This window comes from Panthera uncia, chromosome A2 (assembly GCF_023721935.1).
Source record: "Panthera uncia isolate 11264 chromosome A2, Puncia_PCG_1.0, whole genome shotgun sequence".
Lineage (NCBI taxonomy): Eukaryota > Metazoa > Chordata > Mammalia > Carnivora > Felidae > Panthera > Panthera uncia.
This window is the reverse complement of record NC_064816.1, coordinates 53,311,297-53,332,993: the sequence shown is the minus strand read 5'-3', so window position 1 is coordinate 53,332,993 and position 21,697 is coordinate 53,311,297. Positions and strand designations below refer to the sequence as shown.

The window sequence follows — 21,697 nt, the reverse complement described above, 5'->3', positions numbered from 1 at the left end:
CCAGGTTGGCCGCCTGTATGCCTACTGTGCCAGGGAGGTAGCCCTACAAATGCTGAGCACTGATTTTGGAGTCTGGCCTGGACCCCATTCCTGGCTCTGCCAGCGAGTGGTAATGGGGAATTGTGAGGATTGGGGTCGCGCACATGTAAAAGGGTGAGATGCTTGGCTCCCAGCACAGCTAGGATGCTCCAGGACTTGGGGCTGGTGTCCCGACTGTCTCTTCATTAAACTTTTTATTTTTATAAAATTGGAAACCCTCAGAAAAGTTGCAAGGATAATACGGTGACCTCCTGTATACCTTTCACTTAGATTTTCCCATTGTTAACATTTGCTATGTTTGCTTCATCTCTATATATATGCTATAAAAATAGTCACGTTAATATTCTTTTTTTTTTTTTTTTTTTTTTTTGCTGACTCATTAGGAAATAAATTGCAGGCATGATGCCCCTTTACCCCTAATACTTCATATGTATTTCGTAAGAGCAAGGCCACTCATTCTCTTATATAAGCACATGCAATTATCAACCCCAGGACATTTAACATTGACACAATTCTGTTATCTAATCTACAGACCTTAATGACATTTTGCTGACTGTCTCATATTTACAGAAGCTGCCCCCCCCCCCCGCCCCCCCCAGTTCAGGATCACAGTGTTTTTAAAAGGGGTTTAATGGGGCAGGAACCTGACTTTCCTGCAGATGACTTCTTTACCTTGGTTTAAAACATCCTTACTATTGGGGCTTTCAAAGCTTTTTCATTATGGCATTCAGTAAGAAATAGATTTATAGCAGGATGCCACTGAGCTCCCATGTACACACACAGATGAAAGTGAAACCAGCCTCACCCTCTTTAGGGCTCTGTTGTATTCCGTTCTCTTTTATAAAAATGATAGTCCTGACCCTTTAAGTTGATTTCATGGCCCATTGGTAGACTCTGCTCTGGAATTTGAACACCCTGGCTTCTTGGGCAGAAATTTCTCTTGGGGGTGGAAGGGGGGGAGGGGAGGAAGGTAGTGCCCTGGCCAAGCTCCCACTGGTCCCGAGTTGGAGTTTGGCAGATTTGGGGTCCCCTAGGAAGCCAGGACTAGGAGAAAGATCCTGGGGACCCTGGCCCACCGCTGCCCATGGTAGACCTTATTCCATCCCTGTAATCCACTCCCCACCCCCCTCTAGGCTACCTCACCTTCTGGAGACTTGTTCTTTATGCTGTGACATCAGACATGGAAAATCAGGCAGGTGTATCTCTGGGGGCTCAGGACAGCTCCCTGGCCAGCTGCTGAGTGGGAATGGAAACGTTCCCATCCATGTCAGCCTCCAGAGTCATTGCCATATTTGTCACAAACGTCAATAAGAATTATCGTGAACATTTATTGAACTCTTTAACAGCATGCTCGATATGGCATCGAGAGGTTTAATGCATAGGAGCTCATTTTATCCTACAATGGTCTTAGGATGTGGATGTTGTTGTTCTTTTTGTAAAAATGACATACATTTACTGAACATTTACTGTGTATCAGGTACTGCTAGGCACTTTATAGACTCCTGTAGTCTTCAAAGTAACCCTCATGAGTTAGATAATTAGCTCCATTGTACAGATACAGAAACTGAGGTGCAGAGAGGTGAATTGACTCCCCCCCACCAAGGTCACACAGCTAGGAAGGATTTGAACCCCAGGTTTTTGACCCTGGTATCCACACCATCCAGCGCTGGTCCCCTCCCCACCGGGCTTGAAGCGACTCCCAGTCTGGTCCCTTCCCAAGGCCTTGCACTAGTTAATGAGTAGCCCCGGGGCAGCTTGGAAGCCAGATGCCTGTGGCTACAAAGCTGGAGTTTGAGTTCTGCTTCCAGATAAAGAGTCTTGTGCAAGGGGCCCAGCCCCCATCTGGTCTGGTGGCTTTATAGGCAACAAAGGGTCACTGTTCCTCTCCTCCAAGGTTTGCTGATCCATCCACACTTGGTGGGAACCCATTTCACAGGAGAGCCAGTGGAGGCTGAGAAGCGGGTTTGCTCTCAGGTCTGTGTGACGCCTCCTCCACGCTGCCAAGTTTTCTCTTTATGGAAGGGCTCGTTGGCCATCTGACATGGCAGGCAGCAGGATCTGGAGGGAGGGTGTTGTCAGGGAACAGAAACTGTCATCTCTGAAGCTGGAGCCCCACCGGGCACGAAGGTGTGTGGCTCTCCTCCCTGAGGCCTCCAGGTTCCCATCTGAGGACGGGTGATAATCACTACCCACTAGCCCCTCACAGGGTGTGCACGGCTGGGAGATGATTGAGGTATGGAGGGTTTTCAGTTGTTCAGCAGACTCTGAGTTATTAAAGAGCCGGCCAAAAAAAAATCATTCCTGACAGGCACCACCCATCTGGTGGAAAGTCCGTGGAGCTGGAGAGTCAGATAGTCCTGGATCCAAATCCTGTCTCGGTCCTTTGCCAGCTGTGTGACCTCGGGAGGGGAGTCCCTGAACTCCTCAGAGCCTCAGCTTCCCCACCTGTAAAATGGAGCAATAAATGCCCCAAGAGGATTGGAAAGACAGGCAGCCTTTCCTGTGATGACCCCTTTGTCGTCACAGTGGAGGTTTGAAGTCAACAGGCCTAACAGTCAGTCCCAAGCACCCTGGTACATTTTCTAATTTCAGCTCCCTGGACAGATCCCCAGGAGCCACCCGCCCTTAACCTGCCTCAGCTGAAAATCCGATCCACCCTTGGGGGTGTCTGTGGTAATCTTAGCCGGAGGGGAAAGCCTCTCTGGGCTTGCCATAAGAATTCCCAGAGGGCTTTCTCCCTCACCCCGTCCCCTCCCCCCCCCCCCCCCTCCAGGTTGTAAACTCCAGCAGACCTGTGACCCCTCATCACCCCTTCCCTGGAGGGGCCCAGGCAGTGAGAAAATGGTATTCACTGTTTGTCCTGATTATAAAAGTGACACATTTTTAAAAAGTTGAGATATATGTGACATAAAACATTCTGTAAGGTTTTTTTGGAATGTTTATTTGTTTTTAGAGAGAGAGAGACACAGAGCATGAGCTAGGGAGGGGCAGAGGAAGGGAGGGAGACACAGAATCCTAAACAGGCTCCAGGCTCTGAGCTGTCAGCACAGAGCCAGACACGGGGCTCGAATGCAAAAACCGTGAGATCATGACCTGAGCCAAAATCGGACTTAACCAACTGAGCCACCCAGGTGCCCCACAACATTCTATAAGTTTTAAGGTGTTAAAACATTTTGATTTGATACATTTATAGTGCAACATGTTTGTCACTTTACATTAGCCATTCTATTGGGCCACATCATTATCATTTCTTCTAGGAGAGAGAGAGAAGGCACATGAGCAGGGCTGAGGGGCAGAGGGAGAGAGAGAATCTTGTTTATTTTATTTTTTAATTTAATTTAATGTAATTTAATGTAATTTAATTTAATTTTATCTTTTACTTTAAGAGAGAGCACATACAGGAGTGGGGGAGAGGAGCAGAGAGAGAATCTTTTTTTTTTTTTTTTGAGAGAGCAAGCATGAGTGGGGGAAGGGCAGAGAGAGAGAGGGGGACAGAGGATCTGAAGCAGCCTCTGCACTGACAGTGGTGAGCCCGATGTGGGGCTTGAATTCAGAAACCATGAGTTCATGACTTTAGCGGGAGTTGGATGTTTAACCGACTGAGCCACCCTGGTGACCCAAGTTTTTGTTTTTATTTTAATTTTTTAAATTTTTTTGAGAGACAGAGAAAGACAGACTGTGAGCAGGGGAGGGGCAGAGAGAGAGGGAGACACAGAATCTGAAGCAGGCTCCAGGCTCCGAGCTGTCAGCACAGAGCCCGACGCGGGGCTTGAACCCATGAACCATGAGATCATGACCTGAGCCGAAGCAGGACGCTCAACACTCTGAGCCACCCACGTGCCCCACCCCCCTTTTTTTTCTATTTTAGAGAGAGAGCACACACGTGCGCATGCTCGAGCTTGTGAGCAGGGGTGAGGGGCATAAGGGGAGAGAGACAACCTTACGCAAGCTTCACACCCAGCAGGGAGCGTGACTCTGGGGCTCAATCTCAAGTCCTTGAGCTGAAATCAGGAGTCAGACCCACTGAGCCCACTGAGCCACCCAGGTGCCTCAGTAATGTATTTTTAATACAGAAAATTCGGAGAGCACAGAGGAGTCAAAAGAAGAAAATGTAATTTATCTCTGTTCCCGCCGTCCAAACATAACCATCTAACAGTGCATTTATAAACGTGTGGGTAAATATACATTATTTAAATGTTTCCTTTTCAAGTTGAATTCACAGTGTAGCAATGTTTGGGAGCCAACTTCCCGCCCCCGCCCCTTAACATGTTTCTAAGCGTTTTTCTGGTTCTTTGGTCTTCTAAGTCAGGGTCAGCAGGGTTTTTTTTCAAAGGGTTAGATCGGATGTATTTTGGGCTTCGGGGCCATGTGGTTTTGCCTCCACTGATCTCAGTGGAGTTTGTCCCGCCTCTGCGGTTGTAGCCAGAATGCAGTCTTAGACGATATGCAAATGAGCAGGTGTAGTTCTATGCTAATAAAACTTTATTTACAAAAAGTAACCTGCTAGATTTGGCCCAGGAGCTGAGGTTTGCTGACCCCCCCCCCTTTCTTAATTTGTTCTGATTTGTTTGAGGAAACCATCATTTATTTAATTAATCCCCTAGTGATGAGAGATTGGTCGTTTGTAGTTTCTCTTTCATGTAAACCACTCTGCTGTGAACATCTTTTTTTTTCTTTCTATTTTTAATTGTGGTAAAATATACATAACATAAAATTAACCATCTTAACCATTTTTACGTCTACAGTATAGTAGTGTTCGGTATATTCACATTGTTGGGCAACCAATCTCTAGAACTGTTTTCATCTTGCCAAACCGAAGGCAGTGAACATCTCTGAGTGGGCATCTTTACACATTGGTCTGTTTCAGAAAATTGGAATTGCTATCCTAAGCTGGGGGTGCGTTTTTGCAGTGCTGGGCACGTGTTGCCGCATCATTGATGCTGAGAGATTGCCCCAATTTAAGCCTTTGCCTATCAGCGGTGACAGCATAGAGGCATCAGGAGGGAGCGGTTCCCCCTCCCTGGGGAGCTGCTGCCTTCAGGCCTTTAGGGAGCAGTGGATTTAAAACAACTCATCCCAGAGAAACAGCTTCAGCCTGTGAGCCTTCCTCTGTTGGGGAAGAAAAGAAAAATTCAATAAACAAGGTATGCTATGAATACTGGACCAGACTCAGAGGTTGATAAATATACCCTTTAGAGAGAGGGGAGGTATGGGGCTCCTGGGTGGCTCAGTCGGCTAAGTGTCCGACTTCAGCTCAGGTCACGATCTCGCGGTTCGCGGGTTCGAGCCCCGCGTCGGGCTCTGTACTGACAGCTCAGAGCCTGGAACCTGTTTCAGATTCTGTGTCTCCCTCTCTCTCTGACACACCCCGTTCATGCTCTATCTCTCTGTGTCTCAAAAATAAATAAACGTTAAAAAATTTTTTTTTTTTTTTTAAAAGAGAGAGGGGAGGTGTGGTTAAGACCTCAATTCAGGTGTCCAGTGACTCTGGGTGTAAATGCAATTTGGCCTCGACCTTGCTGTGTGACCCAGGGCATGTCACTTAACCTCTCTGGGGCCTAGAGTCCTCTCAAAATAGACCTGATGTAGAATGATGTAGAGGCTCTCCTTTCTGGTTGGAAGATCACGGAAGAGATACTATGAAAGTTCTTAGCACAGTGACTGCACGTAGGCATATACAGGCAATAATAGTATGTGCAGCCCTTTGCTGTTCTCAGAAAGGTTTTCCATCTGTAATACTTGCATTATTTTATAGCGTAGTTATTACTGTCCCCGTGTAACAGGTGAGAAATTTGAGGCTCAAGAAGGCAACGGCCACCTCGAGGTCAGCCATGTGTCAGGACAGGGAGCCACGTCTTTGGCTTGTAGTCGGTCCCACACAGCAGCTGCTGGGAGCTGGGGCCTCTGGACGACCAGGGTGAGCAGGAGCCTCCTCTTTGGGCCTCACCTATGCTGGGAAAGCTTGGGCCTCAGGTGGAGGGAGAGAGGATTCCTTGGTTTATGTCCCTGTCTTGGCTTTTAGCACCAACTGGGGTCAGATGAGGGTTTTTTCAAGGAGAGATGTTATGATTCTAACCTGTGGGGATTTTTCCCCCCACACCACCGAGCGATTCTCCAGCACTTGCTGGAGGTCCTGCCTTTAAACTGGCTTCTGACACTATCTCCCTGGAGACAGCGTCAGATTCTGCAGGTTAATGATTCAGTCCTCCCAGGCCGCCCCCCGCCCCCACTCCCACCTATACCTATGCTTTCGACCAACTGGCTATAAATCGGAGGTTCCTACAACCTCCTCCTTGGGTTTGATTAATTTGCTCGCAGAACCCAGAGAAACATTTTATTGACCAGATTAGCGGTCTGTTTATTAAAGGACATAACTCAGCAACAGCCAATCGGGCACATGGAAGAGACGCGTGGGGCAGTGTCTGGGGAAGAGGCGCCGAGTTTCCATGCTCTCTCCAGTGCCTCTCTCCCCAACTCTCCATGTGTTCACCAGTCTGGAAGCTCTCCGAACCCCGTCCTTTTAAATTTTTATGGAGGCTTCATTACTTAAGCGCGATGGATTAAATCATTGGCCGTTTGGTGACTGAACTCTATCTCCAGCCCCTGTCCTTTCCATGGAGGTCAGGGGGTGGGGACTGAAACTTCCAACCCCCACATCCCTCCTTGGGTTCTCCTAGCAACCAGCCCCCATCCTTAGGTACTTTCTAGAATCACTCGTTAACATAACAAAAGACACCTTTATCACTTTCCTCACTTGGGAAATTACAAGGATTTTAGGAGCTCTGCCAGCTTTCGGGGTGCAAGACCAAATATATATATTTATTAAAAATTTCAGTATCACAGTTTTTTGTTTGTTTTTTCCAGAAACTGGCAGGGCATTTCAGAGAGCAGAGCTGCCCGCCGACGTGAAACCTGAGTGGGGTTTCTGGGAGGTATTCCCATTTGTTAGTCTGTTCTCAGCCTGCAGATAAGAAGTCCAGAAGCCCAGGCTCCCAAAAGCAGGAGCCTCCTGGATTCCTAAGGCTGCAGACAGCTCCGGGTTGGGAGGGGCTGGCTCCCTGAGGCACCCCCGAAGGAGGGTGCCCTGAGTCAGTATTCAGACCCAGCCTCCCAAAGGGTTCCCCGTGGCACCACCTTTATCTACCCATGTCCTCGCCAACCTCCTGGGGGACCTTGGACGAGTCACTTGCCTTCTCTGGGCCCTCTTTTTCCTCATGCGTAGAACAAGGGTCCGGAATCATTTTCCCGGGGAGCTCCTGGGATAGCAGTGCCCAGCTTTGGACATGAATCTCAGCTCTGCCATTTAGGAGCCAGTGCCTACTGTGGTGGTCTCCTTCCCTAGGCTGGGTGTTCTCTATAAAGCAGACATCGGTGTGCATGCCCCGTAGGGTCTCCCGCGTGCTTAACGGCTGGCCCCTCCCCCCAGCCTGGCAGCTTGGTGGCACACCTTCTGTAGTGGCTTTTTGCATAATAGGTTTTTCACGCCTATGCCTATGCCTGCATCCCTAGGAGTAGCCAGAGGTAGAGTTTGTTGGGTTTTTTTTAATACTTGTTTTTTTGAGAGGTGGGGCAGACACTTGAGTCGGGGAGGGGCGGAGAGGGGGGACACAGAGGATCTGAAACAGGCTCTGCACTGACAGCAGAGAGCCCGATGCTCAACTCAGGAACCATGAGATCATGACCTGAGCTGAAGTCTGACTCTTAACCCACCGAGCCCCCTCAGGGCCCCCCTGCTGGAGGCAGTTTTGAATGGCTCCTCTGCTCCTCATCCCAGGCCAGCTTAGCTCCCACATGACGTTGCACATGTGTTCTCTGACCCCCAGATTTCTCCACATTCCTTTCATCACCCCTGAGCTCTTGCTCTGTGGGCCCCATCTGCTCTGCTATGTTGGGACCAGGCCATGCCTCCCTCCCTACCTCTTGCCACAGTGAGGGGGTCATCATTCTGATTTATGTTTTCAGGTTGAGTTCTGCTGTGGCCTTCTGTTTGATTCCTTCCTAGTCTTTTCTTGGTTTCCTGCCTGTCCCGACCATGTCCCCAACATGAAAGCTTTCCTTGTGTTTTTGTTTTTTTAATTTTAATTTTAATTTTTTTTCATTTTAAAGAGAGGGCGTGCAATTGGAGGGGAGGGGTAGAGGGAGGGAGGGAGAGAGAATCTTTTTTTTTTAAATTTTTTTTTAACGTTTATTTATTTTTGAGACAGAGAGAGGACAGAGCATGAACGGGGTAGGGTCAGAGAGAGGGATACACAGAACCCGAAGCAGGCTCCAGGCTCTGAGCTGTCAGCACAGAGCCCGACGGGGGGCTCGAACTTGTGAACTGTGAGATCATGACCTGAGCCAAAGTCGGCCGCTCAACCGACTGAGCCACCCAGGTGCCCCTTTTTTTAAGTTTATTTATTTTGAGAGAGAGTAGGGGAGGGGGAGAGAGAGAATCCCAAGCAGGCTCCATGCTAATAGTGCAGAGCCTGACATGGGGCTCAAACCTACCAACCTCGAGATCATGACCTGAGCTAAAATCAAGTCAGATGCTCAATGGACTGATCCATCCAGGCACCCCATGAGAGCTTTCTCTTGTTTATTAGGTTGCTGAGGCCGAGAGAGAAACCATGCTTGTTTGTTTTTAATTTTTTTTAATGTTTATTTTTGAGAGAGAAAGAGACAGAGCACGAGCATGGTGGGGGGGGGGGGGTGGTGCAGAGAGAGGGGACACAGAATCCGAAACAGACTCCAGGCTCTGAGCTGTCAGCACAGAGCCCGATGCGGGGCCCGAACCCACAAACCATGAGATCATGACCTGACCCAAAGTTGGACACTCAAGCAACTGAGCCACAGAGCCCCCCACCACCCCGCCCCCGCCCAAGGCCATGTTTTAATAAGGACTGTAAGGCTGGCTCCTGATCTGTGGGAAGGATGCCATGATTGATTAGGAATGTCTGTCGGGAGATCAGAATAGGTGGATGTGGTATTCAGGGCATCTGTGAGGTAAGGACTATAGGACATCTTTGGGATCAGACACCTGCCCTAGAAAAACTATGGAAACAGGGAAGAGGTGAGAGGAGCAGGTACCAGGTGAGAAGCTTCCTCTGAGTGGGAAGAAAGAAAGGAACATTCCTGTGGGAAGATGTGACCCTTACAGTCCCAGGGTATTTCATTTGTACTCAGGTTGAAGTTTTCAGTCCAGACGGCCCAAGTATTTGATCCCTTTTGTTTCCTGGGTGTCACATTTTATGCTGGATTCCGGGGGCAGGGAGGAGGGTGGTGGTGATAACAGGGATCCCTCCAGACACTCTGAATAAGGTTGCTAGATAAAATACTGGGCGTCCAGTTGAAGTAGAAATTCAGATATACGGTGAGTCATGTTCTGAGCGAAGGATGTCCTCCTCTCTGCGGTCTCTGTCGACCCGGCTGTCTTACCTCTGCAACGTCATTGATTCAGGCCGTTCCGGCAAACTGGGTTGAATCCCTGCTTGAAGTTGCGGACGGTCCCGTGAGCTGGTTGCAGCAGCTCTCGCCCCAGCCCTGGCCCTCTTGGCGGTGAATCTCTGAGACGTTGCCGCCTTGGGCATCTGCGTCCTCATCCAGGCACCCGAAGGGTCAGCCCGGTGGACTTACGAGGTCTGGTTTTGACGTGGAGATGCTTACTGGGCCCCAGTGACACCCCAGAACTTTACAGTCATTTCCTCATCTGAGCCATGAGACGGTCCTGTGTCAAAGTCCTGATGTTCTCTGTTTCACGGGTGGAAAAGCCGGGGTCGGAGGGGTGCCTGGGGATGTTGCTGCAGCCACACAGACAGAGTAGGAGACAGGAATGGTGCGCTTCTAGTCCAGGCCCGGGCTGCCCGCCCTGCCCTCCTTCCACAGGGTGCTGCCCAGTGGGACCCTGCTGCTCTCTTCTGGACTATTCCCTCCAGACCTTCTCCTGTCCTGGGAGGATCTCACAGCTGAATGAGTAGAGTCGCTTACTTAGCATTCATCTGTTCATTCACATGGTGAGCATTCGTGGAACACCTGCTGTATACCAGGCAGAGTGCTGGGCAGTGGGGATAGAATGAGGAACAAGACCGGAAGGAAGATCACAAAAAACACTTTGGTTGCAAAGCGGAACAGGGGTTCCAGAATGCAGTCCGTGTGCGTAACCAGGTCTTGTCTCTGGGTGGAGGAGAGAAGGGGGCCACTTCTCCCGCAGCCGTCTGCCTCCACCCTCCTGTCCGTCCGTCCTTGTGATGAGCCTTCTGAGGCTCAGAGAAGTGCACTGACATGCCCAAGGTCACACGGCACCTTGAGACCTAGTGCCTGCACTCCTCCCGTAACCACCCTTTTGGCCCTGGTCTGCAGCTTCCTGGCCGTGTGACCTCTGGCCAGTCCCACCTGCCAGGGCTTCAGTTGCCCCACCTGTAAAAGGGGGACCATGTGCCCACCAGGCTAACTGGTGACGAGGAGAAAGTAGTTTGGTGTATCGAAAAGCTTGACGCAAATAGGTCTTATGAATGTGTGTTACTAATTTTAAATGGTCGTATTGAAGTGCTTTCAGGGGTGACTTAGTCACATTAAATAGTCCAGACACCCAGGAATGTCTCATCCGAAAAGAAGCAAAACTAGAAAAGCTGCAGTTCTGGACGGCCCCTGGGGCCGAGGCAGCTTCTAGGTACTGACTCCCATACATCTCTGGCCTCGTCTGGGATCCCAGCTGATCCCCATGTGGCCGGGCCTGAAAGCTTTGTGGCTGCAGACTGGGCATGCGGCATGCTTCTGGGGAGAAAGGCCACCCCCAACTTCCTTAAAAAATTAATTTTATGGTGCACCTGAGAGGCTCAGTTGGTTAAGCGTCTGACTTTGGCTCAGGTCACGATCTCGTGGTTTGTGAGTTCCAGCCCTGCATCGGGCTCTCTGCTGTCCGCACAGAACCCACTTCAGATCCTCTGTCCCCTGCCACCCCCCCACCCCCGCCTTCTCTATTCTTCCCCTACTTGTGCTCCCTCCCTCTCTCTCTTAAAAATAAACATTAAGCAAATTGATTGTATTTCATATCCATAAGCTATGTGACGGAGCTAGTGACACAAATATAAAGACACAGCGTCCATTTTTTAGAATCTTACAATCTAGTGAGATACATGTGAACCTATAAACTACATGAAAATTGAGTGTGAGCTTTCTCTTTCTGTCTTACCGAGGGACAGTTGGCATACATCATGCCAGGCCTGTGGCATGATGGTTTCATGGAACACGCTGGGAAGTGATCATCACAGGCTCTGTTGCCCTGCATCATCTCACGTAGATAACGGTAGCTCCCAACTCCATAAGGTCATGGCGGGGCAGATCTTGTGTTTTCCTTTTGACATTTATGGTCCATTTGAGAAATTCATATATTTTCAAACCCCTTCCAGCCCCACTGAGTGGGGGAAAGGCCCAGACAAGAATCTTTGATGTCAGGGGAAGTTTGGGGAAAACCTGTGAGCATCTGAAACCCAAGAATTGAAAGTCTGTTCGTTCAGTCATCAAGAGACTTCTGGACTTCTCCCGCAGTGCGGGCCCTGGCTGTGCCCTGGAGACCCAGAGCCGAGCCTCACTCTGCCCAGCCTGGGAACCACCAGGCCAGTGAGGACACAAGTTGGCTGTGGTTGGTGGGGTCTCTGGAAGATGCTTTGGGCAACGGAGTTCAAAAAACTTGCCCAGAGGCCTCCAACGACAAAAGCATGCCAGGCAGGCGCTGGACAGGAAAGGCATCACCGGCCCTGAAAAGGGAAAGCCGGAAGTCTCTCCAGATGCTGCAAGTAGCTGGGCTTGGCTGGGGCTTGGCTGCGGTGTCTCGCTCTGGGGCAGAGGGCAGGGGAGAGGAGCTGGATGGGAGGTCTCGGCTGGTGACCCTGAACGCCCCGCCAAGTGGTTGGCCTTGATTCACTTTGGGGAGCCAGCCTGGGACCAGAAGTCCTTACGTACTGCTGTCAGGTGCCCCCTCAAAGGTAGCGACTAGGCAGTTGTTTTGACCACTGGCTTCTGCTCAGGAAAACAAACAGCCCAGCCCAGCCCTCGCCCAAACAGGGCTGCGGGAGGATTGCAGGCGCTGCCAGAGGTCCCAAGAGGAAACCCACTCTAACGAGATGTCTAACCTAGTTTTGACGACTCACATGGTTTGGGGAGCACGCGAAATGCCTTGGGAAGGGTTGGCGGTGAGCAGACTCGGCTGCCCATTTGACACAGAACACTGGACGAGGAACTGTTTGTTTGGTTTTGGCCCCTGCGGCTTGTTGCTGCCTCTCCCTGCACTTAGTTGCAGGGTGCTAAGGAGGGGCGGAGTCTGTGTTACTGATGAACAGCTTGAAGTGAAAGGTGGCTGGTCTTCCGCATCCTGGGGCAGGCCGTTTCTCCTGAGAGCAAATCCAATTGTGCATAGAGGCACTTCCTCCTACCTTCCGTTGTGTAATTCCAGACGGCCTATTTTACAGATGGTGCAATTGAGGCCCCAAGGGGAAGTGACATTCCTGAGGTCACCGCTTACAGCTGACAAGTAACAGACTTAGGTTCCAACTAAAATCTTTTAAGGTGACGCAGCACAGGCAAAAGTGGAACTAGGCAAAGCGTATGTGGGGAGCAGGGTCTTGCAGCGGGCAGTGCCTGTTGGGGAATTCGGAGAACAAAGCTAGAGAGGCCAGGGGGGGTCCCTCCTCTCCACAGACAGCACGAGGATGGAATTATGTAGAACTCAGCCATCTGGGGGTCAGCAGGAACCGATTGACCAAATAAATAGATGAGTCAATTAAAAAGGACGGATTTCTTGACTATTTATAGTTGTGGCCTAAATCTCAGCTACCCTTGTCCCCAAGGAGTAAAAGGAGACTTTTTCTGATCGGCCAGGCCATCTAAAGGGTGAATAAGCTGATTAAGTCCTGGGCTGCTGCAGGGGATGGGACACTGCAGGACGGTCAGGGTGAGAGGAGCTCAGAGGAGGTGGGGGCAGGGATGATGCTCTTTGGACTCCATCCTTTTCCTCCATCCACTTATGATTAGCCACACCCTCAGGTTTTAGCCACCTAATTGCTCTAGGTAGTATGAATTGAAATGGTTAACAGTTCTTCCTGGCCCGAGGGGCCAGTATTTAGTCATCCCGGCACGTATACGTAATTACATGGGAAGGTCCTTGTAAAGCATTTAGCACAAAGCCTCAGCGATGTGGATGTTTTTGTTACTGCCATTTTTAAAAAATGTATTTGTTTATTCAGAGAGAGAGAGATTGGGAGAGAGAGGGAGAGCAGGGCAGGGGCAGGGAGAGGGGAAGAGAGAGAATCACAAGCAGGCTCTGCGCTGTCAGTATGGAGCCCGACGCGGGGCTCAAACTCAAGAAGTGCGAGATCATGACCTGAGCTGAAATCAAGAGTCAGACGCTCAACTGCCTAAGCCACCCAGGCGCCCCTGTTACTGCAGTTTTATGATTGAGACTGGCCCAGTACCCGTGATAGGGGCCCACTCGGGAGACCCGGCTTCTAATCCTAGCTGGTTCATTTGCAGAATGACATCCCCACCTCCTGCTGGCCTCAGTTTCCTCTGGTGTCAGGTGCAGAGGGGGACTTGCTGGTGTCAAAGGTCATAGTCAGGAGATGCCCCAGAGCCCAGTGGTTGAGGACCCAGGATTCTGGAGGTGCCTGTGCCTCTCTGAGCCTCAGATGGGGTGAGATTCCTCATCTCATAGGGTGGTTGGTAAGGACTGGGTAAAAGTACATCCCCAAATGCCAGGCGCTGAGCTGGGCATATGCAGGGTCACTCAACCCAGGGAGTTCTGGAACTGGTGTGCAGTTGGAGGATTTTCCATACTTTTGAGGCGTTTAGAGTGTGCTTCTTGTTCTATGAGAGTCTCCGAAAATGTTATGAAGTCTTATTACCTTTGGATTGATTATAGGAGGAAAGCAAGCAGCAGTAATCAGTGAGAAGTGATCTAAGCAAATAAAAATATTTAACATGATTGAAAAGTTACTAACCAACTTGGGGCACCTCGTGGCTCAGTCAGTTAAGCATCTGACTTCAGCTCAGGTCATGATCTCACAGTTCGTGAGTTCGAGCCCTGAATTGGGCTCCACAGTAGCCGTGCTGAGCCTGCCTCTCTCTCTGCCCCTTCCTGGTGTTTCTCTCTCTCTCTCTCTCTCTCTCTCTCTCCCTCTCAAATATAAATAAACTTAAACAAAACTTAAAGTAGAAAATGAAAAATTACTAGCAGCTAGAATTATATCAAATGCCCAACATAGTGCCAGCTACAACTATTTTTTTGTTTCCAGGACATAAGAACAGCTGGAATTCGAACAATAGGTTGCCATGGCAATGATATACCCGGGTCCTCCTCATTGGCTGCCTCTAGGGAGGAGGCCCACCCTCTGTCCTAGAGCATCCTCTGACTGTGGGAGGAAGAAACTAGGATTACAGCTGAGCAATCTGTTCTGCCAGGAGATGGACCGGGGATGGTCAGGGAAGGCTTCCTGGAGGAAGTATTTGAGGATCGAGAAGAGCATGGATGTGCATTTCAGGGCCTGAAATGGCCTGTGAAAATGCACCCACTGAGCTGTGAGAGCCCAGGGCTTCCCAGGCACTGATGTAGAGAGACAGTAAGTTCTATGACAAAGGACCCTCCTCTGGCTTTAATTCTGCTAGGGACATTCCCAGTCGGTGGCATTTTTCTGGAGTATGCGATCTCTGGGTACCTGGGCTGTGTTGGAAGGGGCATTGTGACCTCAGCAGATTTTCTGAGGTCCATAGCCAGCGTGCTATGGGCATCTTTTATACTCTCTCAGGCTTCATGAGAAGCCCGGTTTCCCAGTGTCTGGGGGAAGTCCACCTGTGTTCCTGTCTGCTTACAGGGCCTCTGTCCCCTTACAGAACCTTCCTGAGCTGCCTTCTGTGATTCAAGTCTGTGAGGTCCCCAACAGCTGCAGTTACCTAGGAAACGGTGTCCAGGGAGTCCACCCAGGAGAGGGAGCAGATGCTCTGACCTGAGTGGTCCTTCAGGGGGTCTGGTGGGAACAAGAATCAATGCCTGAAGGAGCCTCTTGGCCCCTGGACTGACGGGAAGTAGATTGCTGGATAAACAGGCAGGGCCTTCTCTTGGAGTCAAAGACCTTTGTGGGATTTGTGCATGTCCTGGGTCTGGGTAAGAGCTCCCCAAATAAGCTGGTCCTAGGCTTCCAAATAGTAGGAGCGGGCAAGGCAACCAGAGGCCTAGAACCTGAGTTGAAACACTAGAGACCAAAGCTCTTATGCCTAGGCCTCAATTTCCCCACCTGTAAAACGGGCATATTAGACCAGATGATGGTATTGAATTTCATGAACTAGTACACATTCAAAAAAAACAATTGGAGTTGAAGAATGGAGTGGCCCATCCTTCTTGGGCTGGCAAACTTTTTGCCATAATTGCTGTGGTCTTGCCTTCCTACTAGCAAGCAGTTGCCTGAGATTCGCTCCAGCATGAATAATGTTTGCCCTCACGCACAACATCTTAATATGCACCTGTCTGGGCACCTGGCCCCGTACTTAGTGATTTACCTGCATCAGCTCACGTGATCACCCCTCTGCCCTGAGTGGGTGATGCCATTATTGGTCACCTTTTACAGATGAGGAAACAGACCCAGTAGGGCTGCCCAGGGTCCCACAGCAGAGCCTTGGAGCTTCCTGGAAAGCCCCCTTCCCTTTTCAAGCCTCAGTCTCCTCTGTAAACTGGACATTGGCATCTGGGGCTGATCTGTCATTTGTTGATGGCCACTTAAGGGGTCTCAGGTACCCAGGGATTTCTAGCGAGGACCTTTGGGGTTTTGAGGCCCCTGGCAGTTGAGGGGGCCGCGGAATCTGATTTCTGTAGCTCCAGCCCAAGGTCCGCAGCTGTGCCCACCAGGAAGGAGGGAGGCTGCCTGGCCGCTCTGCTCCAGTAGCTGGTCTGCATTTCCGCCATGGGCTGTTGGGTCCGCTCTGCAGCCCATTTCCCCGGCAGCGCCTGCCGCACATGTTTTGTCTGCTCTCAAGGTCGGGCCCCAGGCCCTGTAACTTCCACGTCCCCCGCCGCCCGTGGGCCAGAGGGGTACCGACACCACCTCGTGTGCTGGCCTGGGCGCCGGCTCCTCTGGGCACCTTCTGCCTGTCTGTGGGCAGCTGCCTGAGCTGCTCTCCCGACCCTACTCCGAGGCTAGGGACAGGAGGTGACAGGTTTCCGCATCTGTGCTCAGATCCCCAGGGAGCCACCAGCCCACAGGACCTACATCGTCCTAGTCAGCGAGTGTACTGAGAGTGTCCCCCAGGGACACTGGTTCCCCCCACTGTGGAAGAGGAATGGAAGAGGAGGCAGGGGCGTTAGGGTGATGCCCCGTGTCTCAGAACTGGCCGGCCTGCCTTTGAACCCTGGTCCTGGCTCTGCGAGGTGATCTGTCAGGTGCCCAGCAGACCTGGCACACAGGACATGCCCAGCAGGACCTTGGCTGTGAGTCCAGGCTGTCACTGGTCTCAGGAAGAATATGCCTGCATTTGGTCATTGTCCTGATAGCTCATGTTTTGTTCTGGCAGAGTCATCTGTACATATTAGCTCATTTAATCTCTCAGCAACCCGAAGAGGTAGGTACTATTACTGTCCTCGTTCTACATTTGAGGAAACTGGGGTGCTGACAGGTGTATCTGTGGTGTGTATTTTCTTCTGGTGGACAGGTTGCCTTTGCAGAAGGAGGGGTGGCTGTGTGTGTGTCTGTGTGTGTGTGTGCACCTGCGTGTGGGACGGATGGTTGGGATACCGCCCTTGCAAGCTGTCAGGGTCTGCTGGTCACCTGGTAGAAACCACAGCCCAGAGAGGGGCAGGTCTTGCCTTGGTCAAACAGTGGCCACTGGCCCAGCCAGGGCCTCACCAGGGCCTCACCAGGGCCTCCTGGGTTCTTGCCTGTGGTTGTTCCTTGGGCTTGGAGAGCTGGTATGTTAGGGACAGGTGCTTCTCCTGTTGGAAAGGCCCCACCCATTGCCTCCACTTTAGGGAAAAAGTGACCCCCTGTGCCAGGGTGACAGGTGCGGGGAGGGGTTCCCAGGTCTCAGGTGATGTGCCCTACACTCTGCGTCTCTTTGGAGATGCTGACTGAGGCCTGCTCTGCTGGATTTTGCCCCCTGGGTGCTTGTCCCTCCAGGACCCCTACTCCACCAGCTCCCTGCCCCAGGAACCCCAGATAATCCACCTGCCAGCCCCAACCTTTATTTCTCAAACGCCTTTTAACTTAAGAAGCCAGTAGAGGGAGTATTGCCTTGTCCTGGGTTCAAATTCTGTCACTTGCTCACTGGGTAACCTTGGCTCCATCATGTTTTGTCTCTGAGCTTCAGTTTTCTTATCTGTAAAATGGGGACAAAAGTGCCCGTCCCCCGGGAGTACTGTAAGGAGCAGTGGCAAAAGGGAGTAGGAGAGCCTCTGGCAAACTATCATGGCAAACCATGTCTGGGCACATGGTTACAGGGTAGTCCCTGGACTCAACTGGGGCTGGCAGACGTGAAAGCCAGCCAGGCCCGGCCCCCAGATGCTCATAGTCTGGCAGGGGAGACCGATGGTCCATGGGCACACACATGTGCACAGCTATGCACACTCGCATGCAGTTTCATCAGCCAGTAATAGTCTCTTTCATCGGTTGATTTTGTTTTACATGTTAACAAGCACCTCCCAGTTTGTTAGCACCCACTATGCCTAACCTCACCCGGTTCTACTATTCACTCGGGGGGGTGGGGGGGGTTGGTCTAATATCCTTGAAGATTCAGTCAGGAGGTCTGGGGAGGGGCCAGGCATCTGCATTTTCAGTCAGAGCCCCAGGCCGTGCTGAGGTTCAGGCACCTGGGATCTTCTAGCAACTCTGCTCAGGGGCCCAGAGACTTCAGCACGGGACGGTTTTACAGATTAGGGGGCCCGCTTTACAGATGAAGAAACTGAGCTTTCCCAAGGAGAACTTTGAACTCTGTCTAGGGTGTCACAGTCTGAACAAGAGCCCAGAACCAGGTGCATGGTGTGGTGACACAAGTCAGAGGAGGCGAGGGGAAAGAGTGGGGTGGGCAGGAAGGGCTTCCTGGAGGAGGTGACTCTCGGGCCAGGTCTTCAGGGTGGGTGGGATCTACCTAAACATAAGAGAACTCATGGGCTCTCAAAGTGCAGGACTGAATGGGATAATGATGGAGAAAACAAGGAGGTCCTGGGACTCAGGCAGGACCAGAGGGTGGGAACTGGGGACAAGGGCAATGTCAAGTGTAAGGAGCTTTGGGTTCCTGATGGGGAAATACAGTGATTATTCTCCAAGCAGCTGGGAGCCACCAGTGATAGTTCTCGAGCTGAGGGCGACATGGTGGGTAGTGGGGTTTGCTAGAAACAGGCTTGGCTGAGCTAGTGGGCACGCCTCTAGGGAGTTTCCAGTGGATGAGGTGGCCTCATTTTGTGTCACTGCATGGGTGGCTGGCCGTGAGGAGGCAGCGCCACATCCCCTACACGGTGCTCTCGGCAAACAGCACTGGGGGCGTGAAAGGTTGAGAAGGTTAGAGGGTGCCTGGGGGTTGCCCTGGGAGACTGTATGCATAATTGAGAAATGTGCATCCTCCCTTGAGCCCCCCCCATCCCTGGTATGGATTTTAATGCTGAGCTTTTCTTCTAGCCAAATGCTGTCTGCTTTAGGCACCACCTTGGAGCCCTGGAAGTTGCCACGGCTGCTGTGCCAACAGCCGCCAACCTGACGGAATTAGATCTGAGGCGGTCCACGCGGGTTTGGAATAAGAGCGGGCTGGGATAATCCCACCTCCTTCTGGCCTCACTTTCTCCTTTGAAATGAGGTCCCCTGAGCTCTGATGGCGCATCTGTGAAAGAGGCTGGTGGCTCCTGTTGATCTGCTGTGTGTCTGGGGCCTCGGTTTGCTCATTCCGAAAGTGGGCTTGCACGCGCATGTGCCACTACTCTAAGGCCCCATTTGGAGCCTCCCAGTTTTCGTGCAGGATCCACTGGGATCCTCTAGTACCCGGCGAACCTTTAGGAGACCAAGGAGAATTCACTTCAGAGTCCCTTTTTGGAAGATGCTCAGAGAACACGTCGTTTAACGAAAATTGATTTCCTGAAGATTTCGGTCTCATCTATCAAAAGAGGGCAAAGCTCTGCAGGGGTTTGACCACTTGCGGGGGAATTGTGCTCAGATGCCGGGAACACACCCCCTCTGTCTAGCAGAGGCTGTGTACGGCCCATTCTTCCTCTGTCAACAGCCCTGCCTGGGTCCTAAACATCTGCTGTTGTTTGCTCTCTCACCCTAGTTGAGGACCCCCCCCCCCGCCCCGCTACACATAGCTACAATGAAGAAGATATTTACTCCTATGCTGAGTGTCCCCAGAGTTGTGAGTCCTAAAGGTTCCATCTGACAAATATTTATAGTGCCGGGCCTCATACTGGGTGTCAGGAAGCTGGCCCTGGGTAAGCAGACAATTATGATATGGGCTGGTAAGCATGGGAACAGAGGTAGTGTGGCCCACGGAGCCCAAGGGAGGCATTGGAGGGTCATTGTCCCGAGGGATCGTCTGAGGATTGCTTGTACCATACTTGGGGAACAGTGTGCCAGGCTAGGGGAACAGAATGAGCCAAGGCATGGAGGTGTGAGAAAGCCTAAGATGTGTGTGGTTCAGGAGCCCCTGGGGATCTCAGGTGGGCTGTGGGTGGTGGAGGCCAACCGGAAGTTGACTTCCAGATAAACGGAGAAAATTCCAGGCAACAAGTCCCTTTGCTCCGAGACGGCACAGGCACCGGGGCACCGGCAGCAGACATTGCTAGCTGATCGCCACCTCTGTCTTGCTAAATCTCAAGCTGCTTCATTCCTTGGGCACCAAACTCTCCTTGAGCTAAATTTCTAAGTGAGGGTGAGGTTTGGGTACAGCTAGGAAGGAAGAAGGTCCTTCCTCATTAAGTAGAGACGTGTTTAAAAGAGGAACAGGGACCTTGTTTACAAACATTTACTGAGCTAGGAGTCTTCACACACCATAGATGGGATATTATGCCCATCTTACAGACAATAACACTGAGGCTTAGAGAGGTGACTTCCCAAGGCTGTTCCGCAGAGCGTTCTTTGACTGTTTCCATGGAGATGTGACTTCCGGCCGAGCCCAGGTGAGGGAGTTGGAGGTGGTTGGCTCTGAGTGGGTGTTGGGCCACAGACGTGCCCTTAGCTAGCCTTGTCGCTGAGATCCTGTCGCTCTCCAGTTTCTATAGAGCTAGGGAGGGGTAGCCCTGTTTGCTTTCCACAAGCAGTGAGAGGAGGGCGGCTTTAGGGTTCTTATAGCTTTAAAGGGGAAGTTTGAGGAAATGGAAACTGCGCTTTTCTTGTTTCTCGTCTCTCTTTTTTTGTGGCCTCCAGAAATAATCCTGGGTTCTACAGAGCCCGCCTCAGGATCATGGTAGACCCTACCCCACCCCCACTTCCGGCAAAACCAGGCTGAGGGCTGGGGTGGTGGGGAAGCTGACGGGAGAGTGACAGGCTGTGGCTGGTGAGTCAGTGCCAGGAGACCGTTGCCTGCTGACTCACTGCCCTGTGCACCAAAACAGGCCCCTGAGCGCCCCCGTTAGACGCCATGGTGGCCCTCCTCTGTCTCCCTGCTTTCTCTCCTTTAGCTCAGCTTTAGTTCTGGTGGTGTATGCTCAAAATCGACCTAAGTGGCATTTGGGGTCTGAGCCCGCTGCGACAGAATCCGTGAGACTGGACTGTTCCCAGATACTCACCTTTCCCCAGGAGTCCAGGTCCAGCCAGGCTGTGTGGGGCCCAACCTGGAGGGTGTCCCAGGCACCTGCTCCTTGAAGCTCCTCTCATTCACCCTTGACCAGATGCACGACTCCTGTCCTTGCAGAATAATGTTTGTGTTACTTTGAGAAAACGAGTCCCTCCCCTCCGTCTCTGGACATTAGCACCTTGAGGGCAGGGAGGTGATCTCGTATCCCCCTGCAGTGGCCCTGGGTCAGCAGTGTAAGTAGGTGCTCAGTTAGCATGGGACATTTGGGGCTTTTCCGCCCCACTGCCCCAGGTAAGTGCCTGCTTGGCAGGGGTTAGTCACTTGTCTCAGATTATTTAGCATCAGAGGCTGACACTCTTCTTCCCAAACCCGTGGGCTTCACCCTTGTTGAGGTCCGGACTCAACTCACAAGAACATTTTCTTCTCTGTGGCACTGGTGTTGTGACCCTTGGCCAAGGGGAAGGAGTTCTGGCCACCCATCCTCGGGTGATCCCTCTTCATAAAGAACAGCGGTTGTCTTCAGCCAGTCCTGCAGGTATTTGGCACAGGATGAGGGGGCTGGGTGGCTCCGGGGTGTCAGGGATAAAGGACCCAGGTTCTAAAAGCCCCCACTCGTAGTAGCTTACAGGGAAAAGCCCAGCATGAGCCCTTGAATCCCCTCCCAGAGTGGAAGGGAGGGGTTGGTCAGGCAGTCAGGGACAAGCAGGGGCTGTGGAGCCACACGGTTGAGTCCCCACTGAGCACAAAATTCTCCAGGGGCTGCCACCAGCCTCTGGATAAACCCAGCTTTTAATCCTGGCCTCCGGACATGGCCTCGTCTCTAGGTCACCCTATCCCCTGTTTCCCTTTGTTCTCTGTCTCACACTGGCCTTCTCTCTTTTCCTTTACCATGCCCTGTGTGGCCCTCTTTGGAGCACGCCATTCC

At 51.5% G+C, this 21,697-nt stretch overlaps 1 protein-coding gene across 4 annotated transcripts in view; it reads left to right on the top strand.

Moving 5' to 3' along the window:
• The window catches only part of SLC6A6 (solute carrier family 6 member 6), an 85,863-nt gene that overhangs the window by 13,467 nt on the left and 50,699 nt on the right, over positions 1–21,697 (top strand). Inside the window, exons 1-2 of one of the 4 annotated variants that reach the window (XM_049641061.1) lie at positions 8,237–16,301; positions 16,340–20,155. The exons of 2 other annotated variants lie outside the window; for them this stretch is intronic. The gene's annotated coding sequence lies outside the window, so the exon portion shown is untranslated. Of the gene's footprint in view, positions 1–8,236; positions 20,156–21,697 lie in introns of those variants that run through there. One more of the 4 variants, XM_049641060.1, reaches the window with a different exon arrangement.